This window comes from Lygodium microphyllum, chromosome 12, assembly GCF_053477565.2.
Source record: "Lygodium microphyllum isolate KBCC chromosome 12, Lygodium_microphyllum_v1.1.10, whole genome shotgun sequence".
Lineage (NCBI taxonomy): Eukaryota > Viridiplantae > Streptophyta > Polypodiopsida > Schizaeales > Lygodiaceae > Lygodium > Lygodium microphyllum.
In genome coordinates, this window is record NC_141146.1 from 70,101,071 (window position 1) to 70,115,505 (window position 14,435).

At 39.2% G+C, this 14,435-nt stretch overlaps 1 non-coding gene across 1 annotated transcript; it reads right to left on the reverse strand.

Annotated features, from left to right (window-relative positions):
• Positions 1 to 11,156: 11,156 nt before the first annotated feature.
• LOC148027891 (5.8S ribosomal RNA) lies at positions 11,157 to 11,303 on the reverse strand. The gene has a single exon (XR_015692741.1). It is a non-coding gene; the product is annotated as a 5.8S ribosomal RNA (ribosomal RNA).
• Positions 11,304 to 14,435: the final 3,132 nt, after the last annotated feature.

A 14,435-nucleotide genomic window follows, 5' to 3' on the forward strand; every position in this document is an offset into this window, starting at 1 on the left:
CCGCGCTGCCCTTAAATAATCGCCGTTCATTCCCGTGCACACTCCACGACATTAACCCACAAACGTCGCTCTTCTCATACGTCGGCAGAATCGAGATCCCTGCACTACCCCTTGTCCGGTCTCTTCTCTGCCGCCCCATCCAGATTCCTCACTGCACAAATACTAAATACCTCTTTCTTGGATGTACGTAATACATTTGTGAGATGCACGGACACAGAAACCTTTAAACCTACTTCGGCGTGCAGCTTCTTATACTCTGCCGCCCCATCCCATGCAGTATACTACGGTTCATCAGAATAGTATAATATCCCTCTCGGTCGATGGACAAATAAACATTTAATAATAGGAGCGAACAGAAGAACCTAGTAAACTGAAGAACCTAGTAAACTGAATATTTGACGTCCCGAGTCCCGACTACCAAAACCTCCAATTTAAAATTTTGGAAGCTTTTTTCCTGCGAAAAGCCTGAAATAATATACAATTAAATTGAACGTGCCTTTATGAATTTTAAAACGGTTACCTCGTTTTGGAGTATTTGGAGCTGTTTTTAGTAGCATTGTCTTAGGGCAATGCTTATTGGATCTATTGTCATGAATTTTAAAAACTCCTCTTGTAGTATTTATGAGTGACTTTTAAAACCTCCTCTTGGAGTATTTGGAGCATTGTCCTATGGCACATTGCACTGCCTATTGGATTATACTATATCGTGCATTTCAAGGATAGGGATCATGTATTTATATGATTAGTATTCTTGATTTGTTAAGTTGAAACTTTTTCACCACCTAGGCGGGTAGTTTCTTCTTGCCTCTAAGTGCTATATTATTGCTATGTCTATTATAAAGTATTTAAATCTGCATCATTAAAGATGCCACTCAAGAATCAAAAAAGTGATTTAGCCCCAAAAGACACATAAATTATAGCTCTTTATTAATAAGGAGCTTACAATTGCCTTTGAAGACATATTCTTTCTTTCTTAACCTCTTAAGAAGTGCCAAAACTTCCCTAGTAAACAACCATAGACTAGCTCAGTCTTGACTCTAATTCCCCTAGGAACTACAACCAAATTTGTTTTAGCACATAATGCCCTAATAGTCACAGCTCCAGTTACATTCTAGGTTTCATTATCTATTCATATGGCTTCCCTCTATCTCAAAGAGAGCAGTCTTAATCCTAATATTGACATGCGGTCTTGTCGTTGGCATGTAAGAGTTAATCTTTTTCCAAATTGATAATGTTATCAAGTGCATGACGAATAGATTCTTTTGCCTTAAGGCACATCGCACACCAAGGTACCTTCATGAACTTGCCCAATTTGTATTTAGTATTCAACTTTGCAAAGGCACCAAGTCCAAGGTCAGCCCCTACACATAATAGGACTTTAGTTTATTGAAGTTTACCTTAGTTTTGAACTCTACCCCTCCCAAATCCACTAAAAGAGCTGTAGAGCCATTCTTTTCTATATGGATAATCTTATAAGAACCATCCCATTTGGGTTTCAACTTACGTAGGAAGAGCTCATGATGAGCATCATAATATAGGATCAATTAACCCTTAGCAAATTTATACTTCCTGGCATGAAGATCATGAAGCATTTTCATCCGCATTTTCCCTACTTGATGTAACAAGGCTTGCAATCGAATCTCATCAAGATGTATAAGGGAAGTGAGCCTTTCTTGCAATGCTTTCTCTTCACCTAAAGAATGGTTTAGAGCAAACCTTACAGTAGGTAGCTCAATCTCCAAAGGTAAAACACATTGTTCTCCATATACTAATTTAAAAGGGTATGGCATGTAACTCTTTTGAATATCCTATTATAAGCCCAAATAGCCACATACAACTTCTAATCCCAATCACGCTTACCTTCAGATACAGTCTTGGATAAAATCACATAGCTACTTATTAGTACTCTCTACTTACCCATTAGCTTGGGGTTGTAAGGCATGGTCTTATCATGTTTAATCTTCTGAGCTTCCGTTAAAGGCCTCAATCACTTTATTTTTTAAATGTGTCTCACAATCAAACACAAGCTCTTTATGTGGACCAAAACGACAAACAATCTATTCCAAAATGAAACTAGCCCTTTTCTTGACATTATCCTTCATCATAGCATGGGCTTCAAACCACTTCGTGAAATAGTCTATCACCCCACAATGACATAACACTTTCGTGTAGTTGATGAAGGATGTATAAGTCCAATGAAATCAATGACCCACTTCTCAAATGGTAGTGTAGCCATGATAGGAGTCAGTGGTGGGTGCTTTATGATCTCCCTATTGTCATCTTTGACATGTATCATATCTCTTGACATATGCAAATGTATCTAGGAAAATGAATGGCACCAATATCTAGCTCTCAAAGCTTTGTGTGTAGTCAAATGTTCAACAAAGTGCCCTCCATAGGGGGAGTCATGACACTCTTCCAAGATAAATGAAACCTCATCGGGCATGCCACATCAGCGATAAACATCATCAACCCCTTGCTAATATATTGTTCCTGTAATCAAGGAAAATTTCAAGGCTTACTACCTAATTTTTCTCCTTTCAAAGCTTTGTGTGTAGTCAAATGTCCAGCAAAGTGCCCTCCATAGGGGGTATTGGAAGAGAGAGGGGGAGAGACAATGTAATGGAGCAGCAACTTGACCTTCAGGTCGTTCATCATCTTCCATTATTTTTTAGACGACTAACATAACATAAGTGTATACAATAGTACTAAGGTCCGTAGGACCATTCACACTGGGTCTAAGACCACTGACTTATTTAATGTCCCACACTTGCTGATACAGCTGGACACAACTAATGTCGGTCATACATACTGATAGGAGAGTAATGGGAGCTTGATATTCTAACACTCCCCCTCAAGCTCAAATCATCTGATGAACTCCAAGTAGTTGTCTAAAACTACTAAACTTATCTTTACCCAAAGACTTGGTAAAGATATATGCAACCTATTCATCAGTCTTCACATGCATAAGATCTACTCTCCCTGCAAAAACCATCTCTTTGATAAAATGGTAGTGTACCTCTATATGTTTTGTCCTAGCATGGTAAACTGAATTCGTTGCCAGGAGTACACTACTGAGATTGTCACATAATAAGGTCACTGGAGCATCCACTTGAATATCCAAATCAACCATAAGCTTGAGTAGCCATGAAATCTCGCATGCTGCCAATGCAGCACCCCTGTACTCTGCCTCAGTACTAGACAATGCAACCGTTGGTTGCTTCTTGCTGCTCCAACTGATCATGCCACTTCCAAGGCCAAAAGCATAACCACTCGTAGATCTGTGATCATATGAGCATCCTGCTCAATCCGTATCTGTGTATCCAACTAGTTTCAAGGGCTTATCTCTAATATAAAACAACCCATAATCTACAGTGGACTTAACATATCTCATAATCCGCCTAACAGCATCCAAATGTGGCTTCCTAGGCTTCTGAATAAATAGACTTATGAGCCCAATTGCATAACTCAAATCCGGCCTAGTGATGGTCAAGCGGATCAGACTTCCAACCATCTGCCTGTACATAGTCACATCCTGAATTTCAGCTCCAGTGCTAATGTCCAGCTTGACATTCTGATCAAGGGGTGTATCCAATGGTTTGCATTTAGCCATGCTATACTTCTTCAGCATTTCCATGGCATAATGTTTTTGCATCATCCATAAACCATTTTCAGCCTTGATTACCTCAATACCCAAAAAGTATTTCAATTCACCTAGATCTTTCATGTCAAATTCAGATTTCAACATCTTCATTACATGTTGTATGCCCAAGTCATCATCACCAGTGATTATCAAATCATCAACATATATGACCAGCACTACCAAGCCACTATCAGTCTTCTTTGTAAATAGGCTGTGATCAGCCCTACCAACAATAAAACCCAACCTCTGCAAGTAGTTACTGATCCTAGTATGCCAAGCTCTCGGAGCCTGCTTCAGCCCCCCATACAGTGCCTTTTTCAGCTTGCATACATAATGCTGAAAATCAGGGTGAACATACCCTTCTGGCTGAACCATATAGACATCCTCTGCTAAGTCACCATTAAGAAATGCATTCTTAACGTCCATTTGCTGTAATTTCCATCCTCTAGCAGCAGCCAAAGCAATCACAGTGCGTATGGTTGCCATTTTGGCAACAGGGCTGAATGTTTCCTCATAATCAAGTCCATACTATTGGGCATACCCCTTAGCAACCAGCCTGGCTTTGTACCTTTCCACACTGCCATCTGACTTGCATTTAATTTTGTAGACCCATTTGCAGCCAATGGTCTTTTTTCTTTCAAGCAGTGGCACAAGATCCCATGTCTTATTTTCAGCCAAGGCATTCATTTCTTCATCCATGGCTGCACACTAGTTCTCATTTTCCACTGCTTCAACATATGTACCTGGTTCTTTGATCTCCATCACTTTTGTCATGTAAGCATAATGCTTTGCAATGTAGCCACTATATCTCAACCTGTCAACAGGGTATCTAATCCTCTGTGAGCGTCTAGGATGTGGTGCACTGCTCGATTCCCCTCTCTCATGAGGTGGAATGTACCTGCTCTACCTTGCGCCAGACGTATAGATAGTTGAAATACCAAGTTCACTGTCTAAAGTGTTAGAGCAGACTCATATCCAAAAGTCATTCTACCAAGTGTCATCATACCAGAGGCATCCTCAATAACTTTCTCTTTTCCTTTGCTGTCCAAGACATCATATCTCCCCCTCACTGATATACTGGTGTCAGTGGACGGTGAGCTCCTCAATCTCCCTATCCATGGGGATACTATCTGACTACTAGGTCCTATCATAGCAGTGCTCTACTGCATATCAACTGTAGATACATGAGTAGAATGAAAATTTGATGGCATTGTAGTCGATGATACATACCAAGAACCCATCTCATAAAAAATAACATCCCTGCTCACCAAGGTCTCCCTAGTAGAGGGATCATAACATTTGTATGCCTTCTTCTCATGCGAATATCCAATGTTAACACACTTATGCACTTTTGGATCCAGCTTCTTCCTTTTTTCATCTGGAATATGCACATAAGCAAGACACCTAAAGACTTTCATGTGAATTACATCCGGCTTATAGCCATACAGCTTCTCAAACGGTGTCATCTCATGAATACTTGTAGTGGGAGTCCGATTCAAGATATACATGGCTGTCATAATAGCCTCAGTCCAATAATAGAGCGACATCTTCTTCTCATTCATCATGGCACGAGCAGCTTCCATCAAGACCATGTTCTTTCTTTCAGCTACCCCATTCTGTTGAGGAGTGTAGCTGCAGGTAAGCTGCCTACGTATGCCATTTTCAGCCAGAAAGTTGTCAAACTCATTTGACACATACTCCCCACCGCTATCTGATCTCAAGCAAGAGATATAACTGTCAAATTCCTTTTCAACCTGCTTTTTAAATTGCTAAAAAACAGCAAACACCTCATCCTTTGTCTTCAGAATGTAAACCCAAGTATAGCGATTGTAATCATCAATGAATGTCACGTAATACTTCGAGCCTCCCATGGATGCATTAAGGGCTGGCCCCCAAACATCAGAGTGCACTAACTACAACGAACGTGTGCTCTACCTTACATGCCTGACAAATGGCAATCTCGACTGCTTATCAAACTGGCAAGCATCACATACATGACCAATATGTGAATATTGGAACTTGGGTAAACCTGTAACAAGCTATTTTTTCTGCATAATTTGCAGCCTTTGCAAATTTACATGCCCCACTCTCTTGTGCCAAATTTCCAAGTCTCTGATAGTGCCAGAACCATGGGCAAACATAGCTGAATTCAGCTCTGACAAGGTAGCATCAAGAGTAAACATTCTGCCATTCCTGTGACCGCGAGTTATCAACTTGCATCCATTACCAAACTCTTCAATAAGCAACCATGCTTGTTGAATCTACTTGCAAGTTCTGCTCTGCAACAGACAGTAGGTTCTTCGTAATCGAAGGAACATGCAATACATCATGCAAATTTTTCTTTTTGCCATCATGAACCACAAGAGGCACTTTGCCTTTATGCTCAATGCTATGTTGCATGTCATCACCTGTACAGACATAGCCATCTTTTTCAGCCACCATATCAGTGAACCAATCACCATGAGGAGTTATATGGTTCGATGCCCCTGAATCAGTGTACCAAACTGCATCATCAGTGCATTTTTTAGCAACTCTGTATTTTACATACTGCATGGCAAACAATCTATCTCCTGAAGTATCATCTACCTGACTAGATGTAGCAAAATGCCCATGTTGTTTGCCTTTCTGATTGCCCTGCTTCTTCCAGCAGTCCTTGGCAATATGCCCATACTTCCGGTAGTAATGACAATCCTTATCCTTGTTCGGATTGTCAGATGGGCACTGCTGTTGCCAGGAGCCTCTACCTCTAGGGCTAGATCTCCCCCTGCCTCTAAAGTTTCCACCACCTCTTGCATTCGATACCTGCTAGATGTTATTGCCATAGGATGCATTTTGCTGGCCTCCTCTGCCAAATCCATAGCCTCTACCATGGTTTCCATGGCCACGTTGATTGGAATAGAAAACTGCATCCTTGTTTTTAGAACTGCTAGACCCTGCAGCAAACCAAGCTTAACCTCTTCATGGATAAGCAATGCAACCAACTCATTGAAATCAAGCATTTCAGCTCACATAGACACAGAAGTGTCAAAAGACTTATACTCAGGCCCCAAGCCGTTCAAGGTCATAACAACCATGTCTTCATCTTCAACCTGTGAACCAACAGATGCCAACTGATCCGCAATGGTCTTAACCTCTGTGACATAATCCTGTATAGATCTGCTCTTCCTCTCCATATTGTTGAACTTCTGCTTGAACTGTGTCTTCTTGGCACTTGTGGTTGTGCCATAATACTTGACCAAAATGTCCCATGCATCCTTAGGAGAGCTGCAATTCATTATCTGCATTACCATGGCATCTGAGATACATAAAGAGAGCTAGTGCAAGACTCTACGAGCTCTTTTTGTCCAAGCTCGGTGTAATCGTCTTTGATCAGTGATCTAGGAGCTCAGGTTCAGCTTCCACTCCAGTAACCAACTCCCAATAGCCTTTCCCTATTAAGAAGTTCTCCATGAGAAACTTCCATATGGCATAATTGTTACTGTCAAGCTTTTCCCCCACTATCTGGGTTATGTTGTCAATCCTTTCTGCATTTGCCATGTTGTACCAGACAGTATTTAGTCACTACCTGACTTCCTGCAAGCCAACAAGTCACTCTGACCAACCTCAATCCTTGACTGTTTATGATAGTTTTCTGCAACTATTCTCTGCAAAAAACTAGAGTATTTCAGCCCTTTACAACCTCAAAAACATCCACAAACATGTGGTACAACCCGTAGGTACATCAGTCAGTACATAGACTTTGCAGGTACTGTAACTCTGTGTCATGCAAGCTTAGTGTAGTAAAGAGAATTCGCAGTCTGAAACCTTCAATTTTCCAGTAATCAGCAGTGAATCTACTGTCAAAAACCACTTTAAAACATGTCATACATGCTCAAACTTTCCCTGACATTTGCTATTATATGTAGGCAACTAGCCATAGTCATACCATGCACAAAACAGTGCATATCCAGCACGTACAAGTGACATAAATCTGCTCACAGATTGTATACAGCCAATAAATTGTCAAAACAAGATGTGTTTCAGCCCAAGAGATCCTCAATCCACTTCATACATATGCCACTGTGTGTAGGGATCAATACATAACCATCCGGGCATTCGCAGACTCTCTGTCTTCAAGAAGTAATGTCAAAAAGTACATGGATTGTTTATGACCAGCCAATACACTATCAAAGCATTTGTTCTTTGATTCAGATTTCAGTTTTTAAGAGCCTTCAATGCTCATAGCATTCAACAATCATATCCCGTACCATACAACTCCTTGTAGGTAACAAAAGGCATGTACTTCTTCAAGGCAATGAGTATATGATGATGACAGTTTTATGACAGTTTTCAGCCTGTCATAAAATTTCATATCTGAATATTTTATGAGTAAAATGCAATCCAAATGCATCAAACTTAGTACATATGCTTCGTGAATGAACCCTCACTTCAGTAGAGCTCAAAATGCTCATCAAATGGCTTCAAATCTTCAAAGAGTGATCACTGTATGCTGCCCTATTTCAGTTTATAGGTTCCAGCCATTAAAAATTTCCAGATTTGAATATTTTTTCCACCAAGACTTCAGCTCATAAGCATACCAACCAATACATATGTCTGCATAAGCATATCTATGCTCAAATCTCATGTCAGAGATACATACATGCTGTGTATTCCCTGTTTGTAACAAACCTAGACTATATTTCAGATCTGAAGCTCACTGTTCCAACTCATACATCAGCTCCAGACCAAGCAATGGCTTATCAAGGTATCAAAGGACCCTTCCAAGAAGCATTTTCAAGCTAGAGATCAACTAGGTAGTGATTGATATCTTCATTAGCATCAGAAAATGACCATTCAAGATCAGGCGCAAACACACCAGCAGCCCTGGGGGTTTCAGCAGGCAGGTATACTCCACAAGGATAGTTGATGCTTTCTCTTGAGTGCTCAATGAAGCCTCTACAATGCTTCAAATAGGCCAGGACAACCCTCTTGTATAATGACAACCCAAAATGACAAAATGCATACCTTCACAGATACAATGACAGCTCGCACACTATCAGCCTACTTCTCTTCAACCACTGCCCTGAGTCTTCAGGTTGCAGGTCTTTCTCATAGCTTCATGCCTTCAAGAGCCCATCCATCATGGCTCTGATACCATATTGGAAGAGAGAGGGAGAGAGACAATGTAATGGAGCAGCAACCTTACCTTCAGGTTGTTCATCATCTTCCATTATTTTTTAGACTACTAACATAACATAAGTGTATACAATAGTACTAAGGTCCATAGGACCATTCACACTGGGTCTAAGACCACCGACTTATTTAATGTCCCACACTTGCTGATACAGGTGGACACAGCTAATGTCGGTCATACATACTGATAGGAGAGTAATGGGAGATTGATATTCTAACAGGGGGAGTCATGACACTCTTCCAAGATAAATGAAACCTCATCGGACATGCCACATCAGCGATAAACATCATTGACCCCTTGCTGATATATTATTCCTGTAATCAAGAAAAATTTCAAGGCTAATATATCTAGCTCTCAAAGCTTTGTGTGTAGTCAAATGTCCAGCAAAGTGCCCTCCATAGGGGGAGTCATAACACTCTTCCAAGATAAATGAAACCTCATCGGGCATGCCACATCAGCAATAAACATCATTGACCCCTTGCTGATATATTATTCTTGTAATCAAGGAAAATTTCAAGGCTTACTACCTAATTTTTCTCCTTTCAGTCTTCGACAAAGCAGCTCCAACCTTTCTCATGGATTGATAATGTGTTATGGCAACATACCAGGATGGAATGGAGATCCTGTCTATTTTGAATTCCCCAAAATCCACAAGGCATTCAAAGATGCCCTACAACTTTGACAGTTTACTTCCAATTTCATAATCAAACTCCTGCAAAGTGATCAACTACTTCGCTAGGTAGTCAGGAGGCTGCAACTTATTCATCAATAGCCTCACTCCCTTTGCCTTCATATAAAATAATGCTTTTCATATAGGATGTAGTCCCTAAATTTCTTCATTGTTGCAAAGACTATCCCAAGGCACAGTTTATCCATATACATATAATTAGTCTTGGTCACCCCCAATTTGCGACTTCGTGTCTACAATATTTACTTTGGTCCCTCATCCTGTTGAAGGTTATTCCCTTGTACTCGATGATTGATAAGACGTGGTTATCTACTCCTTTGCTGAAGAGAGCTGATCTTATTCCAGCAAGTACTAACTAGACGGCTGGACTTTCTAGAATCTACATATGTCGCATTTGTCATTAAGGTAGCTTCTCGGAAAGTGCTAACCACTACACCACTTAAAGCTAAATCTTGATGGACCACCCTCTTTAGGGCATTGACTTCCTATCAATTTTTGCTGCTTCTTTAGGAAATTAACATCTACAGCAATTTTTCTATACTATTTCATTATCATATTGGTATAATGCTTCATCATGTCCTTGACTTCGCTAAGAACATTTGACACACTAGACTCATAATTGTGATCATCCGCTTGCCGTTTAGCTGGCCTCACCCACCACCAGATTAGGGATCGATCATTGATTAGTTAGCATGATATTAGGGTTCATCATATGGATTCCATTATTTAGTGGAACCATTTGGCTAGCCATTGGCATAGGAATATTAAGAGGAATCAATAGCATAGGCACATTTTGCATTATACTTTCTCTTCCATTCAAATTGGTCATAGGTATACTAGTCACACCTTGACTTCCACTGATCAATGCCAAATTATTTCTAGGACCTAGACTCATTTATGTTAGCCCTAGACTCCATAGGCTATTGGTAAGTACAATTCTACCTCCTCTGCTTGTATAATAGCAATGTCTATATCAGTAAGAGCCACACTACTCAACTGCACTTGGATATTGAAGTCTAATCCATGTAAAAAGTAATGTAGTTGGACAGCATGTAAAATAGGAATAGAGGTTTGCAATTTGTGAAACAGCTCTTTCAATTTCTAGGGTGTATGCTTGAGCATTCTCATGGGGCTCTTGACATGTCACATTCAGAACATGTAGCCAATACTAGCCACCTATCTCAAGGGAAAAATCTCTTTAGAAGGCCATAAAGAATAAGTCAATCATGGTTATGGTCCCAGCTTCCAAGTCATGATGCCACATTTAGCTCTTCTTTTCAGAGTCATGTTGAAAAGCATCATGATATGTCCTTCATCCTAAATTTGGCAATTGAACACACTAATTTTTGGAAATCACTTATGTGGAGCTCCACATCTTCCTCTACCAACCCATTAAAGATGGATAAAAGGAAACCTAAGGCAAGCAAATCTGACGTTCCTACAAAGTATCACAATAGGTTGCACCATAATGATAACCGAATTCACTACAGGGATCTATATCCATAGGACTACACCCCCACTCGATGTTTGTTGACTTGTTACGATAAGAGGCATACTAGAGCTTAACCTCTTTTCCTAATGGGCTGGCTAGGATAATAGGGTCAACAAGATCTCTCTTTCTCAAGGAAATGGAACTACTATGCTTAGGAGAATATCTCGTAAGGATCTCTGCTTGAGCCGCGGGCGCAAGTTGCATTCAAAGACTTGATGATTTGTGGAATTCAGCAATTCACACTACGTATCGCATTTCGCTGCGTTCTTCATCGTTGCAAGAGCCAAGATATTCATTGCTGAGAGTCGTTGCGTTTTGTTTTTCGATCCTACCTTCTAGCCCTCTCATCTCTTTCTTGACATTGGGCATTGGCTTGATGGTGTCTATCGACAAATAATTGATCTATTTCAATGCTCTTTGGAATACACTAAAGCATTGATCCCTATTAACCAAGATTCAAAAATTGCCACTTATTAGTAGCTCCAAGAAAACACACCACGTGTCAGGACCAAAAGTGGGCCCGACATTAGCTTTAGAGCTCTAGCTAGGTTCTTATGCGCACCAAACCACCCTCATGGTCTCATGGCCATGAGCATTTGGAGGCTATACACTACTCTAAATAAATCACATATTTGTATCAATTTAGTCAAATGTTTCTTTTTCTCCCAACTCCAGTAGAGGGAGTAGCCTACACATATAGGTGACTAACACCTTGTTGCACACACATACAAAGCATCCCCCAATCGATCATCATGGCTCTTATGACTCTCCTACACCTTAGGGATTGGCCCCAGGATGCGCTGTCTCAAACATAAAACACAATTGTAGCATTTTTCACTCTTTTTCCAAGCTACATGTTAGGAGATATTTTTGTTTCCTCACTTAATCATTTCCCAAAATAAATCATATTATACTACAACTTAGGGATTCTCACACTCTCATTGTTGGTCAACATTTTTAATAACCAATTAGAATGCATCCAAGAGACTTCCTCTTTCTTGATACTATATATAGAAATGCAAATACAAGGTATAAGGCCATACAATGCTCAAACAAATTAACCACAAATGAGCCAACATGTCTTGTGAAAAACATTCTTTCAATGATTTCATTTCTAATGTATGGCTTCATTGCTTAGAAATAACACTCGACTAATCCATGCTATTGTCCCTTTAAATTTAAATGAAGCGACTCCTGTATGTCATAATATACATGGAAATTAGAATTTAATTGATACTTAACTTTCCACAACCCCTTTCCCCCTATCGTTTAGGTTTTACAATTATGCACTAGTTTAAGAGGATATTTCATGCATTTTTCCCTGTAGAAAAGTGATAAACATACATTTTCACATAAGGATGGAGGTAGACTAAGACAAATCTCCATGCTTCATCTTCATCATACACATATACCAAATTTATTGTAATTTTTTATGCATAAAAACTATTTTTCATTAAAAATATTTATTTATGATTTTTTATTATTTATTTTAATATTAATTTTTATTTTTTTGATTTCTAAATTTATGAAGTTTATATGGATAGTGATTCAACATTACATTCAATATAACACCATTTGAACCATAAAAATCCATAAAATTATCGTTTTTTGACTAAATCCTGCATTGCTGGTTTTACATATTTGATTTTCATTATGCGAATTGCTTGAAATTACTAATTGTTATCTAATTTTAGATGTATTCCAGTATATTCAACCATTTTTAATCATTTTTCATAATAAGAACAAGAGATTAGTCATAAAATTCAATAAAAGACTGCTTACTCTATAAACCGCATACACATCCTATTATATTTTGAAAACAAGAAAGTGTTAATGCTTTTTTACAACCGCTAAAACCTCCTTTGTGTTTCCTTATTCCATTCTTCACATCTGGTTGTCACAAACCAGCACCCATTCTCCCTCATCCTCTCAGCACATATAAACAGTGAACATGGGAAGAGAGAAAGACTGAAATCTAAACTTTTCAAACAATGCATCAAATCTCTTGTTGTTTCTTGTGATATGGAGCAAAGAATTTAGGGATCTCAGTCCTAGGAGGAGGAGATATGATTCCAACAATCACGAAATCTCACAATTTATATTAAAAAATGGGACACGAAAAAAATGGCACCTCCCCTCTCCCCCGCTTTAGTTTTCATGCCTTTTGGCTCTCTTCATCTTGATTAACACATAACTTGCAAAAAAATGGTTTCATCCCATTGCATTCACACTATTCGGAAGTGATTTTGGTCCAAAAGGAGGTGCAAACGACCTCTGATTCATGATCTGACTCGACGAGTGGCTTTTTTGGCATTAAAAACTATTACCTGGTCTTTATCACTTACTTTCTAGCTTCCAGATCTAGTAGTAGCTGCTTCATAATGCCAAACCCTGTAGCCATTAAATGAGGGGCTAAAAGGACTCCGATCAACGAAGAACACTTGTATTGGATTCTTGGCATCAAAATGGACCTAGGAAAACTTCAGCTTCTTGATTTGTGATCTGCTTATTTTTTGCCAAAATCACCACTTTTACAGCTCTCATTAACTTTTGCACTTTAAAGTCAGCTCCAAATTCGTCTCTCAATGAGGCAGACAACTTTCTCCTTCTCCTCTAGTATCCCTCCTCCCCATTCCAAAACTAGTCCCTATCGAGCAACCCGTACTCAAGCCCCAACCCCAAGTCCAACAAGCATAAGAATGGCAACCATCACGGCGAGGTCTAAACTAGATAAGTCCTAGGGCAAAGGCTAAAGGAGGGGAAGAACTATCACCTAGTAGCTCTTAAGGAGATTTTCAAGTACCAAAAGAGCACGAAGCTAATGATCAAAAAAGTATCCATTGCACGCTTAATGAAGAAAATTTTTCACTCTTAGGGATATTAATTCCACATGCAAGGGATTATAGTGAAGACTATCCATAAAGCTGCAGAAATGTATATCGTCGCTCTTTTTTAGAATACATATCTCTATGCGATTCATACCAAGCAAGTGACCGTCATGTAGAGAGACATGCAATTAGCTAGACACATAAGAGGAGAGAGAGATTAGAGCTACCAAGGGTCTACACTTTATGTACACACTACAATGCAATGTACTTTGTGAACTTCAACATGTAATAGAACCTTTGGTTTTTATTATGCCTCAAATATCTCATATTGTATTTGTGCATGACAATATAATGATTAAATTTGCAACTTCAATTGAAAACTCGAGAATTAAGTAGAATGAGCAATCAATTATCGAGCCAATGGTCTAGTTGTTGAGGGTTGATATGACTATTTTTTTGTTGTTTTTGTTGGATTTTTGGGTGACTTTTGTATGATTTGAATGATTATTGATTGGTTTCAAAGTGTTTGATAGAGTTTTGAATAATGTTGAATAGGTTTGAGAATCTCATGATGTTTTTCAGTGGAGATATTATGTGTTGAAAGGTTTTGT